This window comes from Myotis daubentonii, chromosome Y, assembly GCF_963259705.1.
Source record: "Myotis daubentonii chromosome Y, mMyoDau2.1, whole genome shotgun sequence".
NCBI lineage: Eukaryota > Metazoa > Chordata > Mammalia > Chiroptera > Vespertilionidae > Myotis > Myotis daubentonii.
In genome coordinates this window covers 1,980,825-2,001,081 of record NC_081862.1, presented here as the reverse complement: position 1 = coordinate 2,001,081, position 20,257 = coordinate 1,980,825, and the positions used below count along the sequence as shown (strand labels likewise).

At 49.9% G+C, this 20,257-nt stretch overlaps 1 pseudogene; it reads right to left on the bottom strand.

The window, feature by feature from the left end:
* Positions 1 to 497: 497 nt before the first annotated feature.
* On the bottom strand, positions 498 to 19,063 carry LOC132225606 (histone-lysine N-methyltransferase PRDM7-like; annotated as a pseudogene).
* Positions 19,064 to 20,257: the final 1,194 nt, after the last annotated feature.

Here is a 20,257-nt window from a genome sequence, read left to right as displayed (position 1 = left end):
CTAAGTGCCTGAAACCTTTTTTTTTTTTTTTTTTTTTTTTGCCTCTAACCCTTTCAGCACTATATGATGCTGTGTATTTTGTGCATGAAGAATTTTTTAAAATGGAACAAATATAGCCCCTGGCCAGTGTGGCTCAGTTCGTTGAGCATTGTCCCATTCACCCAGAGGTAGCCAGTTTGATTCCTGGTCAGGGCACATGTCTGGGTGGTGGACTTGATCCCCAGTAGGGATAATGAAGGAGGCAGCAGATTAATATTTCTCTCCCTCTCCCTTCATCTCTGTCTCTAAAACCAATAAAAGCATATTTTTAAAAATTAGAACAAAAATAAAAATATTAAAATTGTTCCTAAGAATCAAAAACCTATGTGATGAGCCATCAATTTCTGCAGCATCTGATTTGAAGCTTTGCTGACTCTAGAGTGGAGTTTACTCTACTTGAGAGTTGGAGCATGAAAACTTCTAAGAATTCTTTCTTTCCATGTTGAAGAAGAGTGGTGCCCACCTCTCCCGGCCACAAGCTCTGTCTTCCACTTGCTGCCCCTCTTGATGCCCAGCTTTTGGCCATACTCTTCTCCATACCAGACCAGCAGCTCACAGCCCTTCCTCACGACCCGGCAGGTTCGGTAGAAAATCTGCCTGTGATATTGAAAGGCCACCAGGTTCTGTTCTTGGTCATCCCGGGCGCAGTTCACATACCTGGCGTTGAGGCAGATGAAAGGAAAGAAAAGCACAGGCGATGAGTTTCCACTACCTGTCATATTCGTGCCCAGCTCCTCACTGAAGCTTAAGGCCCTCAGCACTGATGGCACCCACACCCATGCTCCTGGGGAAACTTCTGTTCAATGTCCAAGCCTCTGTCACAATGTCATGTGAATTCCTGTCTCTAAGTCCTGCTCACAGTGCTCATCCTGCCTAATGCCATTTCCAAAGCCTCATTGCAGACTTCCCCATCAAACCTGGTGACCTCTAGCTTCTCTAAGCTGTAAGTCAGGTTCGGTGTTACACCACAGAACTCGGGGCTTGATCTAGGACTCACATCATTCAACACTCAGTCCAAGTCTACCTTCTCTTCAGAGGCCTTTGTCGAGTCTCCCCACACTTTATTGAAGGCATCATTCAGTTGCCTCCCCCAGGTTCCCACAGAAACGTGGAGGTCTCTCTGTCTTAGAAAAATAACACAGAACAATAGTAGTTTATTCATAATCTGTCTCCCCTGACACAAGAGAGCCCCTCAGGAAAGGGCCATGAGCACTATTACTCTGCAGGCTCCAACAGCCAGTTGTAGTTAGAACTGAGTCTGGGATGATGTGCTGCCCTCACAGGTTTAGACTATCCTTGGTTCAAGGCTATCTGGGCACTGGGCACTTCTTGAAAAATAGGAAAATTAGAGTTAAATGTTTATGAAATAAAATGTTTCATGTCCGTCTGCAGTAAGTCCTCCCTAGGGTCATGGATTGTGTAATCTGTGTAAGTAATGGATTCCTTCCTCTAAACTGGAACATAGTAGGTGTTTAACTAATGTCCATTAGATAAATCACAGAGTAATACAGGGTCCTCAAGGTTTTCCCAGTCAGTGCCCAAACCAGAGACTTCTATTTTGAGGACATATGCTATACTTTTACCTCCTTTTTTCCTAAATGTCTCTAGATGTTAAAGATCAATGTATGGAGAAAAAAGGGGAACAGAGAACTGAGGGAGACCATTAGGGAGGCATGATGGGAAGGACAGACATGTGGGTTGTGAGGCATGAGTATCCTCTCTGGCACCCAGAAGCCTAGTGACCTTACCTCATCCAGTTGGCCTGAGATGTATCCTTTCCATCCACATACTCATAGCAGTTTCTCCCTTTGGTGATCTGCATTTCAGGAAAAGAAGTTAAAGGCCGTGTGTGTGTGTGTGTGTGTGTGTGTGTGTGTGTGTGTGTGTGTGTGTGGTTGTGTGTATATAATAGAAGAATTACTTTATTCTACTGTCATCAAATCTCTTTCAGCCTGCATGGTGATTCAACTGCCAATGGTGATCACAGGATATTTTTCTTACTCATTATCTACACGTCGGAATTGATTTGTCCACTAAGCAGGAGCCCCCAAGGGAGGAGTCTGTACCACTTTGCTCCCATTTACCCTCTGATCCTTAGAGAGGAGCTCCATGTTCATGCAAAGTCCACCCAGTACACAGAGCTAACTAACCATATGGTCCCCATCCATGTCCTAGCATGTAGAAGGTGGGGGCCCCCCAAGCCACAGGAGGGACGGGGAAGCCAGAGGACAGGGAAGAGGTAAAGTTCTCACCAGCCAGGAGTAGCCGTTGTTGGCTGTGGCTTCATCTTCTGTGATCTGACCCTCATAAGGGCCAAAGTGCAGGCCCTCGGGCAGATCACATTCCTCATTCCACACTCCAAGCCCAGCCTCAGGGATGCCTGATGGTCCGATTCTCAACCCAGGGGGCAGAGTGAGGGCTGAGCGGTTGGCATGCCCCTTGTCCGCGGCACTGTCTTTTACAAACGTAGGAGGCCCATGCACAGCACAGCTGTCAATGAAGAAGTTCTGACACTTCTCACAATCTGGAGGCAAGAGCAACAGGGAAGAGGGAGGGTACAGTGCATGTTCCTGGACATGAAGAGCTTCGGAAAGAGCTCACATCAGTGAGCCTCAATCCTGTACTCCCGGTCACGAGAGGAAGGGAATGATTTGGGCACCCAAAGACCAAGTGAAATTCTTGCATCAAGACATAACATGCTCCTTGGTGAGGGTGAGCTTACATAGGTAGTCATCGTCCTGGGGCTCGCTGACCTCTTGGTAGACACAACACTTCCTCTCTCGTAGGCTATACATCTTCACTTCGATCTCCTTTCTCCTGAGGTCTACATGGGAGAAGGGCAGGTGACTGAGGGGATGAGGTGGGGAACATTAGTCCCTATCTTATCAGAAAACACACAATGTCCTACCATCAAATGATCGCCTGTTCTATTATAGTATGTGGTATTTTCCTCCATTAACTAAAAGACTAGCACTCCACACTGACTATTGGTGGCTGATTCAATTTTAGTTTCTAGATGATCCCATTCTGAGGTTCAACCTCCCAAGCTTTGGTCATTCATAAAGTATGTATTGAGGGAACATTATGCGTTAGGCACTGAGTAAAGACCTGGGCACACAACACCAAGAGAATATGGTTGCTATTATCACAGATGGATTTATTGGACAACTTGCATGTGTCAATTGTTTAAGGTTTAATTTAATGCTATCAAACTTTATGTGGCCCATGTTTCCTTATGTTCACTTTACACATTAGCATTCAGGAGCTCAGAGAGTTGGTAAGATTAGCTCAAAGCTTCAGCGCTCACTCCAGTTTCAAATCCAGGCCTATGCAAAGTCCACCCCACATACCTAGGCTATACTGATTAGCCTTTCTAGAAGAATTAGTGAAACTGAAATCTCCAAATTATGTAACTTACCCAATTTCGATCTAGGGTGCTGTCCAGAGGGACTTGCTTCTCCAGGAGGGGGCACTGGTTTCTGAGTCTGCTCTGAGCCACTGGTGGTCAACAAATTTGCTGTTCCTGACAATTCCTTCAAAGTAGACTCATTACTTAATGACGTCCTGGACTTTGCCTTCAATGTGGAAGTCCCATATTAAAAGGTAACATGCATTTATTTAATTATGTAGGGTTTATGATATATTTTCACATACATGACTTCAATGAACACTTCAACAACTCTGAAATACCTGGGAAGTATGAATATTAGAGGAAAAAGAAATGGCCAATGTGGGTTGTGAATTGAAGACTAGAACCCGTGCCTTAAGGATCTTTTTTTTTTATAGAACAGTGAGAGTGAAAGATACTGGTAAGAAAATAAGTCATAGTTGGGCCCTAACCAGTGTAGCTCAGTTGATAGAGTGTCAGCCTGCGGATTGAAGGGTCCTTAGTTCTATTCCGATCAAGGGCCAGTGACTTGGTTGCAGGATCCTCCTCCCTGGCCCATGCCCTGGTCTGGACTTATGCAGGAGGCAACCAATCAATGTGTCTCTCACATTGATATTTCTCTCTGTCTCTCCCTCTCTCTTCTATTCTCCCTAAAAATCAATGAGAAAATATCCTTGGGTGAGGATTAAGAATAAAAAAGAAAGAAAGAAAAATAGTTGGCAGAGCCCTGGCTGGTGTAGCTCAGTTGGTTGAACTGAAGGGTTGCCGGTTCCATTCCCGGTCATGGTACATGTCCTGGTTATGGGTTAGATCCCAGGTGGGGGTCTGTGTAGGAGGCAACCGATCCATGTTTTTCTCTCTCACTGATGCTTCTCTCCCTCTCCCTTCCTCTTTCTCTCTAAAATCAATAAAAACATATATTTTTAAAAAGAAATGGCTGGCAGAAACCTATCATGAAAATAAGGAAAATTATGCTAAAACTAGAGACCCAGTGCACGAATTCATGCACCAGCGGGGTCCCTCATCCTGGCCTGTGGGATCAGGCCAAAACTGGCGCTCCGACATTCCCCGAGAGGTCCTGGATTGCGAGAGGGCACAGGCTAGGCTGAGGGACCCCACTGGGGCACGATCGGGGCTGGGGAGGGACGCGGGAGGTTGGCCAGCTGGGGAGGAACCGCAGGAGGACTCCAGGGTGTGTCCGGCCATCTCGCTCAGTCCTGATCAGCTGGACCCCAGCAGCAAGCTAACCTATAGGTCAGAGCGTCTTCCTCCTGGTGATCAGTGCACGTCATAGCAACTGGTCTACCGGTTGACTGTCTGCCCCTTGGTGGTCAGTGCACATCATAGCGAGCAGTTAGTGGCATTAGCATGTCATCATCATATTATGCTTTGATTGGTTGAACGGGCGACTGGACACTTAGCATATTATATAGGATGTGCAAATTAGTATATCACGGAAAGAATATTTGTAATTAGAGTAGTTGGATCCCACCAATTCTGTTTGAATAAGGTTGTGCTACTAGCTAGTTCTCTTCATTTTTCCTGACCTATAACATGCTAATTCTTAATGTTATAATGAACATGACATATAACGGTGTTCACCAAAGTGTTCTGTGAGCTCTTTGATACAGTGTGAATGTCAAATTACAGTCCTGCTATCAATGTACCTCTCAGTCGTCTCTGTATTTGAAATCACATGTAAATTATCTTCATTATTTTTTGACCCTATTCTAGTTTAATTTGTAAATTTTAAAGCACTCTTTCAGCCAACATTCAGGGGCCCTCAGGGACCCTGAGCTGGGCCTGGGACTTCTGGAAGAGAAAAATCTGCTGTGAACCAAAGAGCTCACAATGCAGACGTAGGCAGGCGGAGCAAATGATTCAAACAAGATGACACTGGCCTAATTAGAGCTCAGAGAAAGAAGCCATGCTTCTTACTGGAATGAGCATTCAAAACCAGTTCCAGATGGATGAGCTTCTATTGAATAGTGTGTCATCTCTATGAAGTTCTTAAGTCACTTTATTTATTGTTTCTCAATTGTCAAACCTGAAGCTCCCCAGAGTTGAGAGATGCTTTCTTTTATTTGACCAGGAGGCTCTGATGCTGGGGTTCCTATGTCCTTCTTCATGGGGGACCATGCACCGTGCAAACTGCCTATATGTCAGTAAGCTTCCGCGAGTCGGAAGTCTTAGTGCATCTCTCACGGCAGCATAGTGTTTGGAATCATCAGTCAGTGAAAGATGTAATCATGTATGGATAAGACAGTGGAAACTGCATAAAAGTATGGAAATTTTAATGAGCTTGTAAGTGGTTTAGAGATGAAGCTATGGATTAGAGTGCATGCCCACCAATACTGTGATCTCAGACATATAATCAAACACTTGTATATGTCTGAAACCTCAGTTTCCTCATCAGAAACGGTGATAGTTATAGTACCTACCTCATAGGGTTGTGGTAAGGTTTAAGTGAGTTTATTCACGTAGAATTCTTAGAGTCTGAAGCATTGTGAAGATAAAACCCGTGGCAGCTCCTATTGTAGCTGATGTTATTAACGACTGAGATGATATTGGGCATTTTGTTGAAGAGGTCAGGAAAGAAAGGTGGCAGTTTCTAGGCTGCACTCTGATTTTTTCTCCTCTTCCCTGCATTTGCATCCAGGAGGAAGAATTTCTTTTCAACAGGATTTGGGGAATACTCACCTTCTGATGTTTATTCTGTTCCATTCTGAAGGCCACCCAAGAAGGTTTAGCTAAAAGATGGTGAGAAATCAATAATACATATAAGTTCAGAGAGGAAGGGAGAGGGCGAGGGAGAGAGAGAGAAACATCAATGATGATAGAGAATCATGGATTAGCTGTCTCCTGAACACCCCACAGCAGGGATCGAGCGCACAACCTGGGCATGTCCCCTGACTGGGAATCGAACTGCGACTTCGTGGTTCATAGGTCGTTGCTCAATCTCTGAGCCACGCCTGCCGGGTCAGAAATCATTTTTGGTTGGTAATTATTTCAAAATCTGGGGATTCTTATTTTTTCAGAATTCTGAATCAGAGAGTGATCTAAGGACAGACCAAGGATGATTGGAAATGTTTTTTGATGTTTCATTAGGCTTATGCTTTTATTAGGAGCATCAGCTAATTTTCTTAAAATGTTTAAAAATAGACAAAACCCCATCTGTACTTCATCCTCTGTTCAATATATATATATATATATATATATATATATATATATATATATATATATATATATTTAAATTGGCCTAGCCGTGGCTGGGTGGCTCAGTTGGTTGGAGTATTGTCTTGTACACCACAAGGTTTCAGGTTTGATCTGTATTGGGGTGTACACGGGAGGCAACGGATAAATGTTCCTCTCTCACATTGATGTTTCTGTCTCCCTTTCTGTCTCTCTCCTTTCCTCCCTCTAAATTCAATGAATATCCTTGGGTGAGGATTTAAAAAATAAAATTGCCCTAAACAGCAAAAAAAAAAAAAATTGGCCTTTCATGACACACATATAATGACAGTCACGTAACTGCAAAGAATCTCTACTCTGCAACCTGGCCCTTTCTCCTCTCTGCCTTCTGTCTTCACACTGGCCTTGTCCAGTCCAATGGCACCAGGACCACCTTGCCTCCTTTCTTTCTTATCCTTCCTCCTTTGCACATGTGGACTGTGCCACCTTTCCTAATCACTAGATTCTGATCAGCATCACACAGTCTTAGGAACAAAGACTCAGGTCTAGTCACCACAGAAACAGAGTTTCGGGCAAGTTAGAGATAACGTCGTGACTTCAGCTATGTTCCAACCTCAGACCCATGGAACTACAGACCCTACCAACCTGACTTTCATGAAACCTGGCAGATGATGCCATGGCTGACATGGAACCTGATACAACAGTGAACTACTTCCTACCCTGGCCCACAACCCAACCCCCTAACTACCATGAGTAATAATTTTCCCATATGTCCCCATGCAGGTCTTAGAGCACTGCTCACCCGTCAGACCTTCCTCCTTCTATGTGATGACAACTCTTCTGAATTAGTTATTTTTTACTCACTTTTATATTTTTGTATACTTGTTTGTTAATGTTCTATATCTATATAATTATATTATTATTCTTTATTTTATTTTATCTTATTTTTTGTTGATCTGTTTCTTATCAGTTTGTAAGTACTAGGTGAATTAGGTTAGTACATTTATTCCTCTTTTTTTCCCCCATAACTCCCCTCTTCCCAGTTCCCACCCCACCCTCCGCCCTCACTCCCCACCCACTGTTCTCATCCATAGTTGCACGTTTTTTGTCCAGTTTTTTCCCGCATCTCCTACGCCCCTTTCCCCCCAAGAATAGTCAGTCCCTTCTCTTTCTATGTCCCTGATTCTATTGTGATCACCAGATTATTTGTTCACTTGATTCTTAGATTCACTTGTTGATAGATGCATGTTTGTTGTTCATAATTTGTATCTTTACCTTTTTTCTTCTTCTTCCTCTTCTTAAAGGATACCTTTCAGCATTTCATATAATACTGGTTTGGTGGTGATGAACTCCTTTAGCTTTTCCTTATCTGTGAAGCTCTTTATCTGACCTTCAGTTCTGAATGATAGCTTTGCTGGATAAAGTAATCTTGGTTGTAGGTACTTGGTATTCATCACTTTGAATATTTCTTGCCATTCCCTTCTGGCCTGCAAAGTTTCTGTTGAGAAATGAGCTGACAGCCGTATGGGTATTCCCTTGTAGGTAACTGAGTTTCTTTCTCTTGCTGCTTTTAGGATTTTCTCTTTGTCTTTTGCTCTTGGCATTTTAATTATGATGTGTCTTGGTGTGGCGCTCTTTGGATTCCTTTTGTTTGGGTTCTCTGCGCTTCCTGGATGTGTAAGTCTATTTCTTTCACCAGGTGGGGGAAGTTTTCTGTCATTATTTCTTCAAATAGGTTTTCAATATCTTGCTCTCTCTCATCTTCTGGCACCCCTATAATTCTGATGTTGGTACGCTTGAAGCTGTCCCAGAGGCTCCTTACACTATCTTCATATTTTCAGATTCTTTTTTCATTTTGCTTTTCCAGTTGTGTGTTTTTTGCTTCTTCGCATTTCGAATCTTTGACTTGATTCTTGCGCTCCTCTGGTCTGCTGTGGGGTGTCTGTACAATATTCTTTATTTCAGTCAGTGTATGCTTAATTTCTAGTTGGTTCTTTATCACAATATCGACGATCTCATTAGATTTCTTGAGAATCTCACTACATTTATCAGCGGTCTCACCAGTCTTTTCGAGGGCCTTACTCAGTTTATCGGCAGCTTCTAGACAGTTCTTGAGAGACCTTAAAAGTGTGGTTTTGAGCTCTATATCTTCCATTTCTGACATTTGCATCCTGTTTCTTTGTCTCCGCATTTTTTTATCTTTTCTTGGTGCACCCCCTAGTGGTCTTTGTGCGCAGTCTTGTTGTAGTTAAGCCTTGATTGTTGTCGGTTGGCAATACCGGGGGTGATTTGACCTCCAGGCTAACTGGCTATGAGACTCAGCTGTGTCTGCAGTGGGAGAGCTTCTGTGCTGGATCTCTAGGGCGGTGCTAATCTAGCGTTTGCCTGAGGCTATGCGGCAAATGGCTCTGCGCAGGGCTTGGGCGGGGCGGGTCCCCGGGGATCTACAGGGCGGGCTGCAGCGCGCAGTTATGGCTGCTCTCAGTTCCATCCCTAGGGGCTCTGCCTCACAGACTCCCAGCAACTGCTGCAAACCTCGGAGAGAAAGCTGCCTTCGAGTTCCGACCGAAGCCAGACAGTCCCGCTTCTCCTGTTTGAATCTGGGTCCCTAGAGACTCGCCTGGATCTGGAGCTCAGAGTCAGAAACTCCCTCCCGATTGAAAACAACAACCGCACACTCCGAACCTGAGTATTTCACTTCAGCACTGCGCCTCCTCTGAGTCTGGGTATGATATTCTCTTTCCTCCTAGTTGTAGAATTTCCACTCAGCTAGCCTTCCTGTGGTTCTGGATGATGTCCGTTCTGTCTTTTAGGTGTACCCTTGAATTGGTTGTTCGAGGCAGCAATCTCCTGCGTTAACCTATGCCGCCATCTTGGTTTCCAGGCTTTATCTTATTTTTTTCCATCACCATTTATCGCCCTCTACTATTATCTTTTAATCCTCACGTGAGAATATATGTTTATTGATTTTAGAGAGAGAGGAAGAGAAAGAAAGAGAGGGAAACATAGATATGAGAGAGAAACATTGATCACTTGTAGCCCATACACACCCCTACTGGGGGTGGAACCCAAAAATTTTTGGTGTATGGGAGGATGCTCCAACCAACTGAGGCACCAAGCAATGGCTATTTATTTATTTTTATTTTGAAAGAATGTTTATTAAAGCTGGGGACAGTGAAACAAGGAAGGACTTAGGATAGAAGCAGCAGCAGGAGAGCGCCTAGGCTGGGCTGCTGTGTTGCTCTAGAAAGGTTAAAGGAAAGAATTCAGCCTAGGCGGGCTGCTTTGGCTCATTGGAAAGTCATAGCAAAGGGGCCTTGGAGCCAGGTTCAGGGGGTTAGCCTGAATGACCTGCCACTGCCCATACTCCCTGGTGCAAGTCTCCTGGGTCTCTTAGTTTAGGAGATGCACACCTAGTGGGGGGGGAGTAGAGGGGAAAGGGTGAGGGGTGTGTGTGCTCCCAGAGAGAGAACAGCTTAAGAAAATTATATATATATATATATATATATATATATATATATATATATATATATATATATATATCCTATCTAATAAAAGAGAAACATGGTAATTGGCATACGACCACTACCCTTCCCATTGGCTAATCAGGGCAATTTGCAAATTAACTGCCAGCCAAGATGGCGGCCGGCAGCCAGGCAGCTTGAAACTAACATGAGGCTTGCTTGCTTCCGTGACAGAGGACTCCAAAATTCCCTGCCTGCCGCTGCAGGCCTCTGACCTGCAACTGTAAGCAACTATGTAACAAATATAGAAGCTAAACAAAACCCCAGAAACCTGCTTTAGTCCTGGGCTTCAGCCAGCAGGATCACAGCATTGTAAGCAAAGGCCAGAAACCTACTTTCACCAGTGGAGGCCTAAGAGCTGGAGCCAAACCTCAGAGCTAAAGCTGGCCCAGAATAAAAAAAAAAAAAAAAAGAAAAGAAAAAAAGGAGTGGTTGGGAGCTTCAGTCACCCCCAGCCTGAAAACAGCCCTCAGCCCCTCACCCAGACTGGCCAGGCACCCCAGTGGGGACCCCCACCCTGATCCAGGACACCCTTCAGGGCAAACCAGCCAGCCCCACCCATGCACCAGGCCTCTATCCTATATAGTAAAAGGGTAATATGCCTCCCGGCACCGGGATCAGTGTGACGGGGGCAGCGCCCAAACCCACTGATCGCCCTGCGGCTCTGTGTGTGACAGGGGCCGGGGCCACAATCCCCCAGCCTCCACATGGGCCCTGCTCTGTGTGTGACGGCGTAGAGCCATAACCTCCCCATCGGCCCTGCCCTGAGTGTCAGAGTGGCGGCGCCCCAACACCCTGATCAGCCCTGCTCTGTGGGTGATAGAGGGCCGCACCCCAAACCCCTGATGGGCCCTGCTCTGGGAGTGACAGGGAGCAGCGCCCCAACCCCCTGATTGGCCCTGCTCTGTGCGTAACAGGGTACAGAGCCCCAACCCCCCTGATAGGCCCTGCTCTGTGAGTGACAGGGGGCAGTGCCCCAACCCCTGATTGGCCCTGCTCTGTGTGTGACAGGGGGTGGTGCCGCAACCTTCCCATCGACCCTGCCTTGAGTGTGACAGGGGGCGGTGCCCCAACCCCCCAATCGGCCCTACCCTGAGCGTGACTGAGGGTGGCATCGCAACCTCCCGATCGCCCTGCTCTGTGCATGACAGGGGGCGGCACCCCAATTCCCCAATCAGCCCTGCTCTGAGCCCAACCAGGGGCTGCACCTAGGGATTGGGACTGCCCTCTGCCACCCGGGAGCAGGCCTAAGCCAGCAGGACGTTATCTCCCAAGGCGTCCCAGACTGTGAGAGGGCACAGGCCGGGCTGAGGGACCCCCCCCCCCCAATGCACAAATTTTTGTGCCCCGGGCCTCTAGTATATATATACTAGAGCACCATTGCAGGAAATTTATAAATTTATGTACCGGGAATGGCGGCCGGGGGGGGGGGAGGGGGATTCCTCACCCCGGCCTGTGCCCTCTGTGCCTCTGACAGTCTGGGAGCCCTGCGATCCATCGCCTTCAGATGGAGGACTGGTTCAGCAGCCCCAGCTGTGCATTGGTGGCCTGGGCCTCCCTCTTTGGGGTGACGGGGAGCCCCCATTGATCACCCAGTGGCTAGTGGCTAGTGGCCTGGGCCTTTCTCTGCAGGGCATCATGGGGGATGGTGGGGCCGGACCAATTGTGTTTTACAGGCCTTGGCTGGCCTGACGCCAGTGGGTGTCAGAGCCTGGTCATCTGGCCAGTCCTTCAGCTGGTCCTCCCTGGATTTGCATATTATGGTTTTATTATTGTAGATTTGGGGGGTGGGTCTGGGTGAAGGTGAGAAAAGGGCGAGAAATGGGGGAACTTCTGTGATAGTGTCAACACTAAATCTGTATATAATTATTGTTACACATTGAAAGAGGTTCTCTGACCCTGGCCAGTGTGGCTAAGTGGTTGAGCCTCGACCTATGAACCGTGAGGTGGGGGGCCGGCAGGAGGCAGCGATGGAGGTTCCTCTCTCTCTCACTCTCTCTCTCTCTGTAAAATAAATGATTCATAAAAAGGGGTTTATGTGAACAGCCCCTGGTGTGTAACTGCTCTGCCTCTTGCTCCTCCCCGGTAACTCCTGAGAGCCCGCCCGACCAACACCTGGTCGGGGTCAGGCACCTGCACGCCCTCCGCCCGCACCTCGCGGCCTCGGGGTCCACTCTTCATCCGAGTCCTCGGAGTCCTCCGCCCCGTGCCTGGCTGTTCTGCCGCGGCGACTCATGAAGGCGGGTCGAGGGGCCCTGAGACCTGGAAGGAGAGAAAGAAAGAGTCTGTCCTGCGGGCGAAGAGCTGAGGGATGAACAGCAGAGCCAGCGCCGAGCGGGGCGGAGCCGGGGCCCTGGACGGAGCCCCCCAACCCCCCGCGGCCCCGCCACCCCCTCCCGGTCACCAATGCTGAGGAGCGCCTCCTAGTTGCTCTTCACGTTCCGGTGCCGGGCTCGCTCCCAGGCGCCCATCTGCGCCCACTCCTCCCGGGAGAAGTAGTGGGCCCACTCCTCCCGGGAGAAGTAGATGGACACGTCCCTGCAGGCGGCCCTGGGCTGGAGGAGAGACCGTCCGTCCGCCCCGGCCCGAGGGGGGGCGCCCCGCCTCCACCCCGTCCCCACCCCCGTCCCCACCTCCACTCCCGTGGACCCCCTCACCTTGGTTCTGTGCCCTGCTCTCCCCGCCTCCTCTCGGGCCGCTCCTGGGGGTCCCTGTCGGGGTTTATGGTGCCGCCAGCCCAGTCCCAGCAGGAGGCCGCAGTGCCTGTGTGAGGAGGAGGCGCTGACGAACCCGCTCCTGCCTCAGTACAGACTGGGACCGGGACCAGGTGGCCAGGGCCACAGCCATTAAGACCCACCAGGGGGCGCCTCCTTCCCTGGGAGGCTGGGGCGGTCTCAGGGGGCGACTGAGGGGCGCGGTCAGGAGTCTGAGGGGCGGGGTCGGGGGGGGACTGAGGGGCGAGGTGGGGGGTGTGAGGGGCGCGGTGGGGGGTGTGAGGGGCGCGGTCAGGAGTCTGAGGGGCGTGGTGGGGGGGGACTGAGGGGCGCGGTGGGGGGTTGAGGGCCCTGGGGGTGGAGGTGGAGGCGCCCTGACATTGGGGGTGCTGTGCCGGGAGGAACCGGGTTCGGGAATGGCACCCGCGATCCCTGAGCAATGCACGCGGGAGGAGGCGCCTCAAGGGGCAGAGACGTCACGGGCTGAGGAGATGGGCCCGCGGGACACAATCCGGGTCTTTCTGGCCAGGAAACTTGGGGAGCTCGGGTGAGAGGATTTGGGCTCCTGCACAGAGATTTCGGGTCTCAAGGACAGGCTTCAGGGTTTCGGGTCTCGTTGGTGGGGATTTGGTCTTTCTGGGGTGCCGTGGTTAGGGAGCCCGGGCTCGGGGTGTGCTGGGTCTGAGCTTTGGGGGATTGAGCGTTCCTCTGGGCGCGGAGCCCGGGGGTCCTCCGGGTTAGCGGACTTGGGGTGCGTGGAGACTGACAGAGTGGGAGCCTCTCGGGAGGACACCCCGGGTCTTCGGCTGGGGGTTGAAGGCCGGCGGCAAAGGGGTTCCCACGCGAGGCACCCGTTTAACTGTGGGTCTCCCTGCGGCGCTGCGCACCTGGCCGAGGTCCCCTCAAACCCACGCGCTGCCCGCCGCGCGCTTCCGCCCTCAGGCTTTTGAGGCGGCGGGAGGGGGAGCTTCCCGCACCCAGAGCGTCAGAGGCAGCCGCCAATCAGTGATGCGGTCACAGGGCCCTGCCTGCCAATGGGCGGTCAGAAACGCGGAAAGGGCGGGGCGCAGGGTGCAGCCTTCCTGCCAGTCAATGGCAGAATCTTGTCGAAAGAGCCCGCCTTCCGCCCTCAACCCCTGGTGGTGATTGGCTACCCAGGGTCCTGCGAGTGTCCGTCAAGAAGCTTTCAGCCAGGCACGGCTGGGCGGTGTCCAGGGCTCGGATTCCTGTGGTTTCGCGGAGGGACTCCAGGAGCCCGGAGCCCCCCGCCCGGGCAGGTGTTGGGGTGACACATCCTTCCTGCCGCCTGACCCAGTCTGTGTTCCACCCGACGGTATTTAGGTCCCGGACTGTCTTCCAGGCGCGTGTGTTCGCTTCCTTAGCGAGAGGACCAGGCGGTAGGCCGGGAGTTGCCTTCTGGGAAACAGGGATTCCCACTAGACCAGCGGTTCTCAACCTGTGGGTTGCGACCCCTTTGGGGGTCGAACGACCCTTTCACAGGGGTAGCTTAAGACCATCGAAAAAACACATATATAATTACATATTGTTTTTGTGATGAATCACTATGCTTTAATTATGTTCAGTTTGTCACAATGAAAATACATCCTGCATATCACACATTTACATGACGATTCATAACAGTAGCGACATTACAGTGATGAAGTAGCAACGAAAATAATTTTATGGTTGGGGGCCAGCACAACAATAGGAACTGTACTAAAGGGTCGCGGCATTAGGAAGGTTGAGAACCACTGCCTTAAAGGAAGCTGTCAGCCAATTCCTTTGCGAAAACGATCCTCTGGGTCCCTCTTGTGGCCATTCAAAGAATAACACCTTATGCTTCTGTCCGTGGTTCTGAAATGTTAACTAATGTCCCGTGAATTTGATGGAAAAGTCTACCCAACAAATCACAAACAAACAAAACCTACAGAAAACCCTACAAAATCATCGAGGCTGTCCAGGGTGCAATTATTCCTTCCCCGGATGGACTGAAGTCACGGGTCTGGCTTTTGCACCCCTTCCTGTCCCAGCCCTGCAGAGGGAGGCCTTGGCTGCTGCACTGACATGGGGAAGCTGTGCGTTCAGTAATTCAGTCCGTAACCTAGAGGCTGCCATGATTGGAGCAGTCAGTCCTGGGGCGGCCGCCGTCACCAAGGCAGCCAGTACAGGACAGGTCTCCTTTCCTGAGGGAGCCAGTAACCCGGCGGCCGCTATGATTGCAGCAGCCAGTCCGTACAGCGAGGCGCAAGGGTATCGCAAGAACGTGTTATTACCACTAGACTCAGCGGCTTCTGTAGGGCATTACTGAGGCAGCTAGTACTCTGGAGGCTGCAATGATCAATGTAGCCTAGAGGCGGGCATTACTGAGGCAGTCCTTCCCCTGTAGGCTGCCATTATTGATGCAATCAGTACCAGGGAGGCTGTCATTGTTGATGGCACCTCCAGATGCAGGGTATCATGGGAACATGTTAGTAGCGCGAAAAAATTTCAATTTAAACTTTTGTGTTGAAACCCAGTATGTTTTTTTTTTTAAATATAGTTTTATTGATTTCAGAGATGAAGGGAAAGGGATAGAGATGGAAACATCAATGATGAGAGAGAATCATGGATCAGCTGCCTCCTGTATCACCCCCTCCCTACTGCGGATCCAGCCCGCAACCGGGGCATGTGCCCTGACCGGGAATCAAACCAGGGGCCCTTCAATACATAGGTTGACACTCTCCCCACTGAGGCACACTGGCCAGGGCCACAGTGGTTTTTTTTAGAAATATACATTTCTACTAGTTCAGAAAGGAAGAGAGAAAGATCAATGATGAGTGATCATCATAGATTGGCCGCCTTCTGCCAGAAGAAAGAGTGACATTTGCTCTCATCTGCTAAGCAGAAGGAATAGGCCTGGCCAGTGTTGTTCACTGGTTAGACCTTCGGGTGCCCAGGGAAGGGTCGCTGGTGGGATTCCTGGTCCAGAGCACATACCTGGGATGCAGGCTTCATTGCCTGCCCCAGTCTGGGCTCTTGTGGGAGCCAAAGATCCATGTGTCTCTTGCATATTCATGTTTGCGTTTTTGTTTCTTCTCTATCCCCTCCCTCCCTCCCCCCCCCTCCCTCTGTCAGTAAAAACATATCCTCTGGTAAGAATTAACCAAAACATAAACAAGAAAAACGTACAAAGAAGGAAAAGCTTTGGAGGGTGTGAAAAAGCAGCATACCCCTAAAGAAAGGCACCTTGATGAGCAGAGCATTCAGCTCCGCTGATGTTTTTCCAAGGAATGTGTCTATAAGATAAAAATAAAATGTATGAGTGTCTCTCAGCTGGCAAGATCCTGACACAACACGACGAGGCCATTCTAGCGCGGTCCTTGCAGGGTCTCCCAAGCCACCACGTTGGGGCGAGGCTCTGAGGGGGGGGGGGCGAGGCCTGGACAAGCAGGGGAAAGCGAGGCGTGAAGGAGGCGGGGAATGGACAGAGGAGGGTCCTGCACGTGCTCTCCTCTACTGCGTTGTGTCGCTGCTCCCAGAGTCCCCCACACTGAGAAGATGGGAGCAGACTCACCCGGTGTCAGTGACCGAGGGACATACAGGCTGAGGGACACACAGACTGAGGGACACATAGACCGAGGGACACAGAGACCGAGGGACACACAGATAATCGAGGATGCAGTGGCCTGGAGAGGTGACATCCGGGAACCTGTGACCACTGTGCTGGTTCCTTTTATCCTCCCAGATGTACCTTCTCAGAGGTTTTTGACTCCAGAACCCTGGATTCCATTTCCACAGACAGCACCTACTTCATGGTGACTCTGCCCAAGACCCAAGACCTCTCTGGACATCCATTCACACATCAGTTGTTTGAAAAGTGATCTCAAACTTATTCTATATAGTTATTGTATGTATGAAAAATAAATCCAAGCCAAGCAGTCATCTGTGTGATGTATTCTACATTTGTATTATACATACATTTTATTTTAGAAAACGACATTTCCCGTACAAAGTTGCCTTCCTAAGTGTAATTAAGTGAGCATGTTAAAAACTTTGTAAGAGTGGCCCTAACCGGTTTGGCTCAGTGGATAGAGCGTCGGCCTGCGGACTGAAGGGTCCCAGGTTCGATTCCGGACAAGGGCATGTACCTTGGTTGCGGGCACATCCCCAGTAGGGAGTGTGCAGGAGGCAGCTGATTGATGTTTCTCTCTCACCGATGTTTCTAACTCTCTATCCCTCTCCCTTCCTCTCTGTAAAAAACCAATAAAATATTAAAAAAAAAAACTTTGTAAGAGTGAATGTTTTACTTGGCAAATGTTTAGAAACTTGGTAAGTATTACTGTGTATCGCTGCCCAAGGAACTGTTGGGGGTCATGTGTTGTCACCAAAGCAGAATGTTTGCTAAATGACTGGTCCCCTTGTTGAGACAACCTTCATGGTTTTCCCTTCATTCTGTTATGAACCTATAGGCAGAAGGTAGAAGTAGGCTTGTACTGATGCCACAGCTCCCACCTGCTGTGATGATGGAAACAGGCCTGATGCTCCAAGCAGCATGAGAACACCAGCAAGGTAAAGGCTCTCATCCCCCTGGCATGTAATCTACCCAGCCAGGGCCGCACTGTCTTTGTAGAAAGAGGTCATCCAAATAGCAACACACAGCCCAGCAAGCGAGGCTCAATGAGTGAGTGCTGACCTATGAACCAAGAAGTGCCCTTGATTCCTGGTAAGGCCACCCCCATCACCTGATTGTTTCTCTTTGTCTCCCTGTCCCTCTGTGTGTCAGATCAAGAACAACAGATTTAAAATAAAACTGGAAACTGTCAAATCTGCTCCTATCCTCCTCCCAATAGGTATCAGATTTTACCGAAAACACCCACCACTTGTCTTTCCTAGTCATTGTGAGAATTCCAGTTCATGAATGTTCACAGTATCTCAGTTTAAAACGTGTGTGCACATCTACACCCAAACAGCGGAGCATCGCATCCTGGAGAATTTTCCATTTCCTTCCAAAGGAAGTGAGATGTGTCACACTGGACATGGAAACAAATGGTAGAAAAAGCTGGGCATGAAGTTAAAGGCTAATCATTGCAACCTGGGAAAGATGTATTCAACAAATCAAGGCGTGACTAGTCAAACCAGAACCTTCCTGTATGTGGAGGTTTGGGCACGGGTACACCAACATTTTTAATGTGAATGAGGACTTGATTGTGCAAAGCTTTCCTTCACCCCCTGAGAGATACTCACCGGAGGTGCTGAGCCACTTGGAAATGTGTGGTGTTTCAATGCGATGCTGGGGGTGGGGGTTTGCCCCTCCTGACCTGAGCGAGAGAGCCCACCTTCCAATGTGCACAGGGCCCCTGCTTGGGTGTCAACAGCTCCATGACTGTGGGCTGGCTCCTCCCGAGTCTGCTGAGACCCACAGAAAACAATATCCCAACTGGCAGATTTCTCCTGGTCCTGAGGTGTTTCAGGATTGGGTTAATGTGGGAAAACACGAGTATGAAGGTGAGGCTCAATGGTTGCTTCTGAGAGTTTCAGGTCACCAACCCAAGCCCTCAGTCATTGTAGGGAATGAGGTTTCCATTCTTCACATAGAAATGCCATCATTTTTTTAAATGTATTTTTTATTGATTTCAGATAGAAAGGGAGAAGAAGGGGGGTGGAGAGAGAGAGAGAGAGAGAGAGAGAGAGAGAGAGAGAGAGAGAGAGAGAGAGAGAGAACATCCATGATGGCAGAGAATCATGGATCTGCTGCCTCTTGCAGGCCCCACACTGGGGATCAAGCCCACAACCCGAGCATGTGCCCTGACCAGGAATTGAACCCTGACCTCCTGGTTCATAGGTCGATACTCAAGTGCTGAGCCACGCCAGCCGGGCGGGAGAGGGAAGGTTATGGTCCCAGGTCGTGGGTTTGGGTACCCCCTTCAGGAGCTCTCCTCCAGAAACAGGTTCTGTGCTAGGTCCCTCGGGCTGAGGGGTGACGGGCCCTCACCGCGTGTGCCTGCTCCCTGCATGGACGTCCGCTCTGTTGTAAGAAAAGCGGGGCCTCTGGTTGCTGGGGCCCCATCGCCTCCACAGGCAGATGCTTACCTGTTCCCTGGAGCCTCGCTGGACTCCCACACATGGGCCCATGAGGGTCGGTGCTCCTGGCCTCAGTGGACATTACCTGTGAACCGGTGGCCAGGAATGACCGACACGGCCTGCCTGCTCTGCTCACACGGGTCCATGGCCCATCAGACTCCCCATAAGAAACGTGCAGTTAAGGATTTCAGACAGGTCAGGGGAGGGTGAGAACCGCAGACCCAGGTACAAGGCCAGGCACCAGGAGCTGCTGCGAGGTGGGCGTCGCACACACTGTGAGGTGAGGTGCACCCAGCAGCTCTCAGCAGGGTGGTGAGGGCCTTTGTCCTGGTCAATCTCAGTGCCACCTGCCCAGGCTTAGTGGGAGGGGGTGGCCGGGGGAGGAGCATGCCTGACCCCACGCCTCCTGCTCAGGCAGCCGAGTCCACGCAGAACAGTGGGGCTGCTTGAGCTCTATACTGGCTCCTCGGCCCCACTCCCTCTGCCGCCCTTGTCCACCTCAAGGCCTGTCAGACGCTGTTCACCGAGAGATGCGTGTTTTAACCACCCTGAGCCAGAGGCACCGGTGCTGACCCCACTCTGAATGACACTCCAAAGCCTGGGTCACCCTCCCGCTTTATAGTTTGGAAAGAGGCACAGAGAATTTGGGGGTCTTGCCTTAGGACACACAGTTGTGAGGGCAGAGCTGAGACTCAAACCCTTGTGGACAGACCTGGCGCCCACATGCTATGCCCCAGGCGAGACTGAGGCAGCACAGGGCCCCTGCTTGGGTGTCCAGACTGAGGCAGCACAGGTGTGTGCACAGGCACACAGGCACACACACACACACACGCACACATATGTACACACACATGCACACACACACCTGCACACACCCTCTCTGACTTTCACCTTTGAGGCTACAGAGGTCTAAGGAATCAGGGGAGGAGCCAGGAGAAGCCAAGGGGTTGGTGGGGTCCTATTCATGTTCCTGGTGAGTGTGTCTCAATCCCTCTCCCTGACGGGGAACTCACTGGACTGACGCCAGATTCCGCCTTCCCGGGTTCAGGTCTGTGGCTGAGGGTTCTTTGAGGCCCTCCTGGAACTCTGCTTTCAGTGATGAGGGGGATGAGGCACGTAGGCTTCAGGTTTGTCTGGACACAAACTTTATTAAAACGAGGCCAAAAGCACCATGAGGGACATTCGTGTTGACATCCCCATAGCACTTACGGAACTGTTTGTCTATTGCCTCTCCTTTTGAAAGCGGAGGATTTGTTTGACCAGTTACTTCTGTACTATTACACTCTTGGGGAGGGAAAGGGGCCAGCAGGCTTCCTCTAAAGCCCCCTCAGAGCTGGGGT